The sequence below is a fragment of the Delphinus delphis genome, chromosome 4, assembly GCF_949987515.2.
Source record: "Delphinus delphis chromosome 4, mDelDel1.2, whole genome shotgun sequence".
Taxonomy (NCBI): Eukaryota; Metazoa; Chordata; class Mammalia; order Artiodactyla; family Delphinidae; genus Delphinus; species Delphinus delphis.
This window is the reverse complement of record NC_082686.1, coordinates 61,586,646-61,600,011: the sequence shown is the minus strand read 5'-3', so window position 1 is coordinate 61,600,011 and position 13,366 is coordinate 61,586,646. Positions and strand designations below refer to the sequence as shown.

The 13,366-nt window shown below is 39.2% G+C and overlaps 1 protein-coding gene across 1 annotated transcript in view; it reads right to left on the bottom strand.

Annotated features, from left to right (window-relative positions):
• Positions 1 to 13,366, bottom strand: part of GAP43 (growth associated protein 43) — a 93,009-nt gene that overhangs the window by 28,226 nt on the left and 51,417 nt on the right. The gene's annotated exons all lie outside the window — the stretch shown is intronic.

The window sequence follows — 13,366 nt, the reverse complement described above, 5'->3', positions numbered from 1 at the left end:
AAGCCTAAGATTATCTTGTCGTTATTGGATCTACTCCTTTTTACCCAGCTGGCCTGTTTCACAACATGACGTTAATCATTCAAGTGACATTTAGGATGTTAATCTGCAGAGTTAAATAAGAACTGACTGTTGCACACGGGTATTTCACTTTCGGCATCCTTTTAGACAGAGGCACAGACATCCATTATTCACTGGGATTGAGGAGCAGAAGAAAGAAAGGTGACAGATTTTTTAGAACTCGAGACAGTTTTTGGGCTTTAGCTTTCTAGAAATTTATTTTTGTGGCTATTTCACAATTACATAGACGGAATTCCTTAAGTGGTATCTCATCAGAGAGAATGTTTTGTTTATACAATTATGTTGCAAATTGGAGTAGAACTAAAAAATATTGTTGCATTATTAGTCTGTTTCCTTTTGTTTAAGACTCAGAAGCTATGGATGTAGTAATCTTATTTAGCCTTGGTAAGTAACCCTGGGTGAGTCATCCAACTTCCATTTTTTAACAATTTGAATAAGAAACAAATTCTTATAGAATCTGAACAAGCCGAACAATTCCTATTTGAATTTGAACAATTAGAATTTGAACAAGTCCTGTATCTGGGAAGATCATCTGTTTGTAAAACAAACAATTGAAGCTGAGCACAGAGTGATGCCCGAATTAAAATATGGGTTCCCAATTACATTCAGTTGACTTTTAATCATGCCAAAACTCAAAGACTTTTTTTTTTTTTTTTTTTTTTTTTTGCGGTACGCGGGCCTCTCACTGCTGTGGCCCCTCCCGCTGCGGAGCACAGGCTCCGGACGCGCAGGCTCAGTGGCCATGGCTCACGGGCCCAGCCGCTCCGCGGCATGTGGGATCTTCCCGGACCGGGGCACGAACCCGTGTCCCCTGCATCGGCAGGCGGACCCTCAACCACTGCGCCACCAGGGAAGCCCCTCAAAGACTTTTGAAATGGCCTTAAGTTGACAACAGTAATTTTCAATTATTATTAGTTAAAATGCCAAAGTTTTACTAAGATCCAGAAATAGTCAGTGGAGGAATAGGGGACTGTGGGATGGTAGAGGACCCCGATGCCCACCAACCTGGCCTCTGTGAAACAGCTTAATTCCCAGAAACCACTTCTGAGGTCCTACTCCCTGAACTTAAGGGCTCCAAGGAAAACGATTCAAAATTCACTGAGTTAGGATTTTAAAACAAGGTTTCAGAAAATAAAACTTGGGCTTCTTGTTTATAAAATAAATTTGCATGGCTTTAATACTATTTGGAACCACAAGAAAATAGAACATAGTTTAATGTACCTAACACCGTGCCTGGAGGTTACTCAGACCAATCCTATCTATGACTAAACAGTTGCACTACAATATGGGGTGCAGGGGTAGTTCTCTTCACCTTCTAAATAATATACAGAACCTACTACTTAATCAGTGTGACTGCAGCCATTCATACTCATTTTGAAGACCACTACAGTGAGACTGACAGGTTCAGATCTGACTTGACCATTTTGCTGGACATGTGTAGAAAGTCAGTACTAGAGAAATTCCTTAAATTTATATTTTTCAAACTATACTTCAGAGCCCAGAGAAGGTCCATTTAGACGGGAGGGAGAGAAGCAGAGTAAAAGGAACTCTGGACCTCTCCAGCCATCGCCATTTCCCCCTACCATTCTCAACCAGATCAGCTCTGTTTGGGGGATTAGTATATATATTTGAAACTTATTTGAACAAATAATGCCCAGGCCAAAAATTTTGAAAGCTTCACTCTTCAAAAATTACTCCCTAATCTGATCATACCGTCTGTGAATTCATTGTTTCACAATGCTCTGCCTAGAATTAAAAGCATCATCTGTGGGCTTCCCTGGTGGCGCAGTGGTTGGGAGTCCGCCTGCCGATGCAGGAGACGCGGGTTCGTGCCCCGGTCCAGAAAGATCCCACATGCCGCGGAGCGGCTGGACCCGTGAGCCATGGCCGCTGAGCCTGCGCGTCCGGAGCCTGTGCTCCGCAGCGGGAGGGGCCACAGCAGTGAGAGGCCCGCGTGCCGCAAAAAAAAAAAAAAAAAAGCATCATCTGCACTAAAAATTACTAGGAGGAAAGGAAAGAGGCAACCCTTCCTGTGCACTAGAAATTAGAAAAGTCAGCCATGGTCACAATTCAATCCAAATGCTGAATTCATCTCTGAAAAGATAAAAGGCCTTTCAATTCATTAAAAAGATGTAGCTCAGATCATTTTTGAGGGCATATATCCATCTATCCCTTCAGTAGTAATTACCACAATTCTAAACTTTTACCCTTTTTCTTAACCTTTATAATAAGGGTACAATGCACAACAGAATTCACTGCAAATGTTAAAACTAGTTCTCAAGGCCTCACATACATATGTATATAAGTAAGTGAATGTTATAAATTGATATTTGTGTGTTTCCATACTAATACATTGTTTGGGAACTGATAATTACTGTTCCAGTATTTTAGTTACCAAAAGTAAAGTTTATTAAATTATTAAAATATATTGATTTGGGATACGATGGAGTTGGCTCCCACTGGCTACTGAGAGCAAGTTGTCAGCCTCGCTTCCCAACTGTGTGTTCAGTGGCAACACATGGGTAGCCTGAAATCAGCCACAATGGGTGTATTTGCAACAAACACTACAGATCAGGGCCTTTTGAGTTTGGGGTTTTTTGTTTGTTTGTTGTTTTGTTTTGAGAGCCCGTTTACCAACACATTACTGCAGATATCTAATAAAACCATCAATCATGAATGATTTTTATGTTTTGGGTTTTTTTTGTTTTTTTTTACATTGCAACATATACCCATGTATAGTCACAATCATCATGTACCTCAGGGCAGATGGCCAGACAGTGACGAAGAGAAATATAGGGAGAGGAGTGGGAAAGAGAAATATTATTCAGTAGTATCTGAAAGTATGATAAATGCTCATTCTAACTCATATTTCAAACTAACCTTTTGGTGGAGACTCCTAATGGGATAAACACGTAACCAGAATTCCAGATTAATCTTGAACATGCAAAACAATTTCTTCACCTATTGTATGGCACTCTTACAAAAACCTGCTCTATCAGGATGTTAGGAAAACAGAGAAGGGTTCCTCCTCCCAGGCGTTACATACTTTGACAACTACACCAGCCTTGTATCCAGACCACTCGCCATGTACTACAAATACAATGGTACATCTTAAATGTCTACTTTTCTGCTGGGGTAAAAAGCATACATAAACAGCCAATCAGAAAGTGACAAGGTTTTGCTTCATTTTTTTACCCTCTGTTTTTCCTTTTTTAAAAACAGGCTAGAAAAAGGAAACTGGCTTGTATCTTCCCATAGAAACCAGGTTCTCTTCTCCACCTACTAGAGTTAAGCCACCTGTATTGAAGGAGAAGGAAGGAGGGAGACAAACATCTTTCATAACTGCTTTTCTTTCTCACAGGATCTGATTACAGCACTGGGGAGAATGCTATAATCACATTGCTAAACCTGGCCTTGCTTAGCCCTTTAAATTGAACTAGAGTAGTTTCACAAAGAGGAGTCCTTTCTGTCTTTTTATCAAATACATGAGAGTTGCTGCAAGTTACAGTTTACATGCGGCAGGGGGAATCTATTCAGCCTCCCAGTCCAATGTCCCCTGTGGTCTGCAGTCTGAACAGCTCACAAGCTGTATGCAAATTATGTTTACACTACTGTGGAAAAGGAGAATCAGCAACGGGAGTGGGAAAGACTATTTTCTGGTCTCTGTCCCAGCGCTGTTAGTTTGGGAACATATTAACAATTCACCCTATAGCAGGGGCACAGCAGGTTCAGGAGACTCTTAACACCCTGCAAAGATTACTTAAACGTGTCAGATGAGGAAAAGGTGCCAAGGAAACTGGCAGATCATTCCTTCCCTGGGTGTACCTGTCACACACTGGCAAGAGCCACACAGGTCACTCATGGGGCTGGAATGAAATTAATCACCTGCTTTCAGAAGGGAGCAGCTTTGGTTTCCTCTAGTTTTCAATATGTTCCTGAACATAATGCAAAATGCTCACATTGGTCTCTGAAGCCCTAAGTGGTGTGGATTCTGGCTACCTCGAGGATGATGTATGCCCCTGAGTAACAACAGAACTTTCTGGGAAGCTTGTGTATTCAGCTTCCAAAATACAAGAAAGGGGGACAGCGGCACAGCTTTCTGTTTGAGCAAGTGTCTGCGTCCCCTTGTCACTTAGAATCTGCAAAGAAGTTGGAATGTGTCATAATGGGCATTGTTGAGCTATCTTAGAAATGGTAGCTATCTTAGAAACGGTATCTTAAAAATATCTGTCCAACATTTTTGTTTTATGAAAGGGTAAACTCACACTCGAAGTAATTTGAGTGCTTAAAGTTAGAATTAGGTTAAGGTTAGAATCCAGTCTTTTAGGTCAATTTTAGTACTTTCTCTACTGTGACAACATTGTTCATTCATTCTTTTTTTTTAATGATTTTTTTGATGTGGACCATTTTTAAAGTCTTTATTGAATTTGTTACAATATTGCTTCTGTTTTTTGGCGGCGAGGCATGTGGGATCTTAGCTCCCTGACCGGGGATCGAACCCTCAACCCCTGCACTGGAAGGTGAAGTCTTAACCACTGGACCACCAGAGAAGTCCCTGTTCATTCATTCTTAACTCATTCAGCAAATACTTACTGGTTGCCTTCTATTTCCCATTGTTATAGGGGCAAGAGTTTCAACAATAAACAAAACACATGATGGAGCTACTTTTTCCACTGATGGTTAATCTTCGAAAGCTGCTGCTGAATTATGACATGAATTAAGTTATCTGTATTTTTGTGTTAATTTGAATGAAAGGTGGTTTCTCAAGTTTTTTTAAATAAAAGATATCCCTTTTTATTACATACATCTTGTCCTTCAAGATTCAGCTGCAGTAACTCTACGCCAAGAAGCCTTCCTGGACTCTCTCTCCCTAATTAGCCTAATCAGGACTTAAATTTTCATACACTATAAATTTCATCATAGGTAGCCTTAATCCTAATGCCTAGCTCTCCCCATCTCATTGTAGATTGACAAACACGTCTCAATAACACAACCAGCAGAGAAAAGAGCTTTACTCTCCCCACACCCCCTCTAAGAGACAGAGAGATGTGCCTGGAGCCATTTTCCACTTCTTGTTGGCCTGAAGAGTGAAAAAATTTAGATTTTCTCTAATGGCCTGAACCTCTGAACAGGCCTTTCCCTACATATTGAATCTGTGTATATGTGTGTGTGTGTGTGTGTGTGTGTGTGTGTGTGTGTGTGTATGTGTATGTATGTGCTTGTGAGTTGGCAGACAATTATGCTATAGTCATGGAGACGGTCCTAAAACATATCTAAATTATATTCTTCACTTTTTCATACCCCAAGGCAAAGAGAATATTCTTGTGGATCTATCAAAATGTTCATCTCCACTCTGAGAGACACACAGAAGGGACCATTTAGGTGAATCGTTTCTGGTTTCTATTCCGAATTCCAAAAGATTCTACCAACTCATACTGAAAAAAAATAAAAACCAAAAATTAGCCTCAGGACTTACTTGACCATATATATGCCTCCAGGAAAGAACATTAATATTGAACATGATTCATAAGGAAAGGCAAATAGCCCTCCTAGGGTACTTTCTTTTCCCCTGAAGATACTGCAGTTTCCATTCCAAATAGAATGGTGTGAGATGATCGAACTAAAATATTTTATCTTCCACAGTCTCCTAATTTGTGATTCAAAACGTGACAATACATGTGAGAATTGCTGAGTAAGCATATCTAACTTGGGCATCATCTACTGCATCTTTTCTTGGGATGTACAATAACCCAGTTCCAAACACTTGGGCCTGTTAGTCAGTTTCACTGATGGTCGAAGATCCAATTATGCGACTGTACAGTAAATAAAAGAATTGGAGGAAAGTCGTATTAGGCCTATTCCTATCATTCTTATGTTTTAATGAAGGTCTACCGACAAAATCTTTGAAAAGCTTATCAACCACAATTGTCTGTCAAATGCATCCATTGCTCTACACAAGAATCCAAGGCTTTATATACCCTTGAAGCTGTTTAAATTACTTTAATGAAATAATATGGGTATTAAAAAATAAACGAATAATAAATTAAGTCTAAGATGAAAGTGAAACTATTGACAGTAAATTATAGCCACTAGAGCTGTAGTTTTCCATTGCAGGGAGGTTAAAAGCAAGTCTAACCATATCTGAAAACATCATTGTCAACTCTTTATTTTCAATCTCAAGTGTAAGGTGGGTTAGAAAATTCCACTGAGATTTCCTTGCAGTCTCCTGGGCTTCCAGTGTAACCATAAACTTTCTTAGTGCTGTCTCTTCCTGAAATCTTCACCCGTCCATCCAGACTTCTTCTACTATCTGCCCTGTCCCCTAAACCCACTATCTAATAGTTTAGAAAATAAGGCACTACAGGGAAGTGAGAATGTTTGAGTAAGAGGCCATATGCCCACTCTTCCAGATGTCTCTTTAGTCTACCACTGCACACTTGCCTTCTGAAGCTAGAAAGCAGAGAAAACCTAGTTGAACCCATTTACTTTGAAGATGTTGAAACCAGGCTCCTCTAGAGGGCAAAAGAGCTGGCCTGAAATCATCAGCAGAATCTGAACAAGAATCCAGGTCTCTTGACTATAGGCAGTCTTTAGTCTATTATGCTTGAAATACAGAGCATTTGCTCTATATACTTCCTACAAGATACTGGATCTATTAAAAAACATGATGTTATTCATCATCCTTGTGAAAACAATTTATGGGCAATTCTTTTAAATAAGCCTCAAAACAAATTATTTGCTTAGAGAGCCAAGCTTTAGTGTTGTGAGATTAACAACTGGCTAAAGATTTTTTGAAGAAAGCAGTGACTCAAATGTTCTTGATGATATGAATTGGTCTGCGGTTCAGCACCCGATTCAGTCATTTCCTTAGGGCACAAAATTAAAACATGACTAAGACGGCTGGCAAAACTTACACATCCTTCCAAACCTTTCCCTCCTCTGTGCATACTGTAAACCGTATAGTCTTGGGAGATCTTCAAGGGCTCCAGTCTTACAGCTTTAAGCAGCATTATTGCTTTCCTTCTTCCCTTCCTTTTATGCCTGGTTATAGAAAGCTTTTCATTCTTTACTTAATGAAGCTATGATTGTAAGGACAAAATAAGAGTAACGACCACTCAGTGCTTTCTAGTCCATTAGATCGGGTGTTCTGCTCTCTCCCCATGTTTAGCCAAATGGACTATGTAACTCTTGCTACTCTTGGTTCTTCCTCCTTGTAATCCTTTTAGAATTGGGTAGATATGCATGTGTGCGTGTGTGTACGCAGAGAAAAAAGAGGAAAAAATATTTGATAAACATGCATTAGTGTCTGAAAAATATTCTACACTCTAAGAAATATTGTTTGAGTTTCACTTCCAAATATAGCTTCACCACTTTAAAATTGGGGGAGCAACATGCTTTTCTGTTTATTGGCTTTTTTAATAAGGTGATAGTAGTTATTAAATATGAGCTATAAAAGAATGGATAAAAAGCCTCGTAATATGAGTTTCTTGACTCTAAATTACGTCTCTTCCTATCTTCTGTCTGCTTAAATTTTTTGTTTGAAGAGACAGTGATTGCTCTCCTATCTGTTCTACCTATTAAGTTCTTTATACTATTCTAGTTATAAAGGTATCGGGGGTCCTTTAGAAATGTGCTTGCCAAAAGGGAGCAACAATATAAGCAAGAATTTTGAAAGATACTAATTCTGATAAATTTAGGATAGAAATTGTCTAGAATACATGAAATTGCTTTCATCTGATTGAATTCCGAACATTTCAATTTCTAAATTTCAGCTCTGGCATGTTTAATGGAGTCAGCAGTACTCCTGTTAAGAACAATCAATTTTAACTGATCTTACAGCTCTCTGGGGCCTAATCAAACAGTACTTGAAGGATTTTCAAACTAAGAACTCAAGACTCAAAACCAGTTTAATACCCCCAATAACTCTGGGGTGACGGAGCTGTGAGAAAGTTATGACCAAGGAGTGTGATTAGTTACTGGATACCCGCCTATAAATGCAATCATTAATGATTCCCAGACAAGAGTCTGGAGTATCCAATTATACAAATGAGGGGGATGGTCTTAGACTAGGACAGGATGCCTGGGTTCTTAGACATTCCTCTCATCTTCATTTCTCCCTGGGTGTCAGGGTTCAATGTATGACCTCGGCAATCAAGCTGCCGGGGTTCAGCTCGTGGTTTAGCTACTTGCCAGCTGTTCATGCTGATGACGTGCCTCAATGTCTCTTAACCTCAGTTTCCACATCTGTAAAAGTGGAAGGGGAAATTGAAGCACTTACACCACAGAATGGTTCTGATGATTAAATAGGATAATCCCCACATAGCACTTAGCACAGGGTCTGACACTTCATAAATGCTCATTAAGTGCTACCTATTATAGAAACTATATATTTTATTATTTATTTACTTGGCTGATTTTTTTTTTTTTGAAGTTTATTTCTTAAATTTTTTATTTTTGGCTGCATTGGGTCTTTGTTGCTGCGCGTGGGCTTTCTCTGGTTGCGGCGAGCGGGGGCTACTATTTGTTGCGGCAGTGCGGTGTCTTCTCTTGTTGAGAAGCATGGGCTCTAGGCGCGCAGGCTTCAGTAGTTGTGGCACGTGAGCTCTAGAGCGCAGGCTCAGTAGAAACTATATATTTTAAACCTTAAAAACCAACTACCTTAACCCCTTCTCTTAATGAAGAGACAACTGAAGCCCAGAGAGAAGCAATTACTTGCCTCATATCACACATCTCATTAGTAAAATTATTGAGGCTATACCCCTGGTCTCCAGCATTCTTTCCTTGGTATATCTTACTGGGCATGGAGGGCACAGAATGTCCTAGGACCTGGCTAGTATTTCCTGACAATAATCAGAAATTTTCACAACTGCTAAGATAAAGAGAAAACGCAGGAATTGAGATAAAACATAGCACCTTAAAAGAGAGGTAAAGAACTGCAAGGCCAAGATTAAGGTGAGGGTTTAGGGGGTCTATCAGTTTGACCCCTACTTTGTCACTGTGTCTGTGGGCAGAATATTCATTTACTTTGCCCCTGTTCTCAGAATGTAAAAGCAGAAAGAAAAATATTATCGAATGCCACTGGAGTGTTTTCAAGAAAAGCCAATAAAAATGATTACTAGAGCAATATAAAAGTGCTCTATAAAAGCTTAATAATCAACAGTATTTAAGCAGCGTGCTACTGAGTAGCTGACAGGGTGCTCCTGTTTTATAGATAGCATTTACGGACTTTCACACCCCAAATTTTCACTCTTTATGAATTGTGTATAAACTTGGGAAGTGGTTGAAACCACATATCAAATCAAAACTGCTTCTGAGGCACTGTGTCAAATAAGTGTAAATATCCTTGGTTAATCTCACATGTAACACAGAGTGTGGTGGAAGTGGGTCTACCTTCTGGAGAGCTAAGAATATCATGGATGGTTATCTTGGGCCTTTGGAACATTTTGTTCTGGGGAAAGTAAAGAATTTCTCCAACTCCAAAAATGTGGGTTGGGTATTTCATTTTTTTACACATAATTATCTTTCCAGAAACTATAAAATTTGCATTATTCTTTTGCTAATAATTTGGCTATAGAGGCACACATTACATAAAACCTTTTTAGCATGTAGCAAACTGCAGAAGCACTGTCTCATCCATATTTTGTCCCACAGTATATTGGCATATAAAGATACTCCATATCTTTTTGTAGAATTTAACTGAGTTGAGATTATTACTGTGATAGTTTTCAAAACCGCTCCCTGAATTTCATCCCACGCCTACTACCAAATCAGAACTCCTTAAGATCAGCGACCATCACTAATGCATCTTTGTGACGCTAATGCCTAGCATGGTAGAAAGTTAATATAAATGAAAGGGAAAAAGGAAAGAACAAAGGGAGAGAGGAAGAGAGGGAGGGAGGGAAGAAGAAGGAGGAAGAAAAAGAAGGAAGAGAGGTAGAAAGATACTGAGTTTCTATTCAGAGGAATGATGAATAGAACTCCTCTCTTTCCTGGATCATTATTGATGGCCTCAGTTAGAAAAGGGTAAAGAGACCACGAAAATAAAATGCAGCCAAAATCAACATACAGAAAATCTAGGATAACCCAGTTACACTTTCTACTAGTGCTAGTCAAGTACCCTGTGAGAGCTACCCAGTCAACATCTCTGATTTCTAGCCTCCGGGATGTGTTCCCTTGGTAATACGACATCACTGAATATAGCCAGAGCAGAAGTTTTGGAGTCCTCTACTAGGGAAAGTCAGCGGGTTATCATGGAGAAGAAGAGACATAGCAGAGAATTCTTTTACCGTGAGTCCAATGAGCACTGTCCAATGAGCACTATACAATGAGCACTATCCAGCAGGAGACACCAAAGACATTATCATTCAAAGAGGCTTGAAAGTCCTCTCCTCATGGCTGAAAGGAGGCAGTACCCTAAAGATACCACAAGCACGTCTCCTCCTATAAAGGAATCATCATCAGAAATGCACGGAAGTTTTTTGGCCATAGACATATGCAGAGATGTGCAAACAGAGTGGCAAAGCAGAGACAGGAAGATATAGTTGGAGGATTAAAAAAAAAAATGAAAAAAAAAGTTCCAAATGTCCTAATGCAAGTGGCATCCACCTGTAATAAACCCACTAATAGTAAAGGAAGTAAAATATAGAAAACATTTATAATTTAGAAAGAATTCCTGTTTGTATTAAAGTAGTGATCAGAGTGGTCCAAAATTCTGACCCTCTTACTGACAGCAATTTTTGTCTTGAATCTCTCTTTTGGCTTGTTCTGCCCCCCAATCCTACTCCACCGTATCAGACTGTCTCTACACCCCTCCAGGCAGTCACAGAATCCTAAAGCCACCCAGGGTAGCCGTCCATTCCCAAACAGTAGTGCTCAACTGGGAATATTGTTCTTTTAACCAGGATTAGAATGAAATCCAATACGAGATAGACGAAAATGTGGTACAGGGCCCATGGGAATTTGGGCTTGCTATGCTGTGACAGATCTCCTTGTCACCTGTAGCTTCTGTGATTCCATAAGACTCATCATATTTGGGTAATTTGTGCTTGTCACCTACAGCAGGCAAGGCTAATAGATACATCGGTCCAGAAAGAAGCTATAGGCAGCATTTCAAGATCTAACCAAGAGGGCAGTACCTACCCAAAGCTCAGAAACAATGTAAAATAAATTGCCCTTTGTGATTACCTTCAAGTTGAACTTCATTTATACTTTTCAATTACCTTTCAATGTACATATTAAGCTCAGACTAACTGAGGCATTTTTTAGTCAGAAATTGTAAGATTTAGGACAGAGCATGATCCCTATTGCTTTTACTGACCAGACACATTCTTAATTAAATAAGTGAATGGAGTAAGCAAGGCTGCACAAAGAATATATGGATGAGTAAACAAATTATTATCTATAAATTGAATCTGTCCAATTTTCATTCATTCATCACTTGACATTTATTGAGCATGTACTACATAAAATAGTTCATTGATTCATTGGAATTATCATAACTTGAAAAATAATAAAACTGAATTTCCTTTAAAATATATTATTTTTAGACTTTCCATTGATTCAAGCAGTCTTCCTTTCTATTACTCCAAATCATGAGCATATACCTAAAATCACATTATGTCTTTCTGTCTCTACTTACAATTTCAGAAATCCCAGTTTAAAAATATGATCTGAGTAATGTCAAATATTTTCTATATTTAAAATCATGATTAATTTCTAAGATTTATGAAAATTACCAATAGGTAGTCGGTCATATGCAAAGTGATTTCTAGCCATTGTATCTAAGGCTGGAACTTAAACCTAAAGAAGAGTAGTTAACAAGGTTTGTTTTGCTGAGTAAATTAAAACCAAAACCATTCTTATCACATGCCTTACCTTTTCCAGGGAAATATTCCCATCTTCTTAACCTCAAGGTCTGGCCCCTGGGGCAGGTATATAGTTAGAATAAAGATTTAAGATGAGCCACTGGTAGAAAGAGGTGTGTGCTTTATCTGAAGTTAGATAATGCTAATAACAATAATAGTTAATATAATCTGGCTGTTTACTCACAGAATTTGGGGGGTAAAATGAAAGAAGTAGACCAGAAAATATCTAGAATAATCTTCCACTATCCTGCAGTATCTAATGTGGAGAGATGGATATCATGGCAAATATTCAATAATTACTTTCTCAATCTAACGGTCAGATAGCAAGGCATTTCCCAGAGCATCCTCATGGTGTAGGTGTTTTCCCAAGGGCACAGTGTGGGTGTGTGCCCAAATTTGGGTCCTTGGACACATAGTGGGTTAAATCACTAAATTCTAAAGGAGTAAACCCAACCTTTTCAACTGGCACAGAAGCAACTTTATCTTTAATGTTTGGGGCTGAAAGGTATTCATGGGTCACACTAGGCTAGAGAAAGACCTTGGAGACCATTGGCCTCCTTCACCACTATGGATGGGTTGGGGTGGAGGGACAGATCTAGTGCTGAGGAGTGAAGTTCCCTTAAATTTATCTTGTACTGTGAATGCTCTATTCCAATTCTGCACAGGCTCTTTGGGCAACAATAGTGAAAACACTCCAGGTTAGAGCGCTAAACCAAAGAGAATCTAGTAACTTTTTAAAATCACAGTCAACCCTCAATTATGTAGGTGTATGGTAGAAAGTAGTGTCTTTGATAATAAAATGATAATTTATGTTTGACTTCACAACGTGTTCTATATTTGGGGTTTTTCTTTTGTTTTTGGCAACATCAACAGACTTATTTTCCTAATTAGTCTGACCCCGATTAACGTTACAATTAACATTCTCTGAGCATACATACACATACGCACACTGCTCACCAACTGATGGGGGAGGACGCCCAGAAACACATTGTGGGCTAGGAATAGGTGGTCTGAGAGTATGTTTTAGCTGCTGGTAATTCACAAACTACATCATCTGAATCAATAGGGAGTTGGCTGCATTTACACCAGGCACTTCCCAGAGCTAAATAATCACATTAGCTAATTCCCATCCATAAAATATATGTAGCCTCAGTAATTACTTATTAAACTAAGTCTATCCAGCACACAGAATATTTTTTTCAACCAGGATTATTTAGTTTTACTCTTTATGCCAATCCAGTTAACAAGGTAATTGCCAGACCTGTCTAGTACCGGCTGCTACACGAACCTGCCCAAGTTCTTTCTCAGGCTTGGAGATATTTGGGAACGTAGCGGCCAGAGTTAGCTCTCAGCCCTGCCACTTTGGGGAACTCAGCGCAGCTTCCCTTGATTTCCTGAATACACCTTCTAGAAATGTCCCCTCT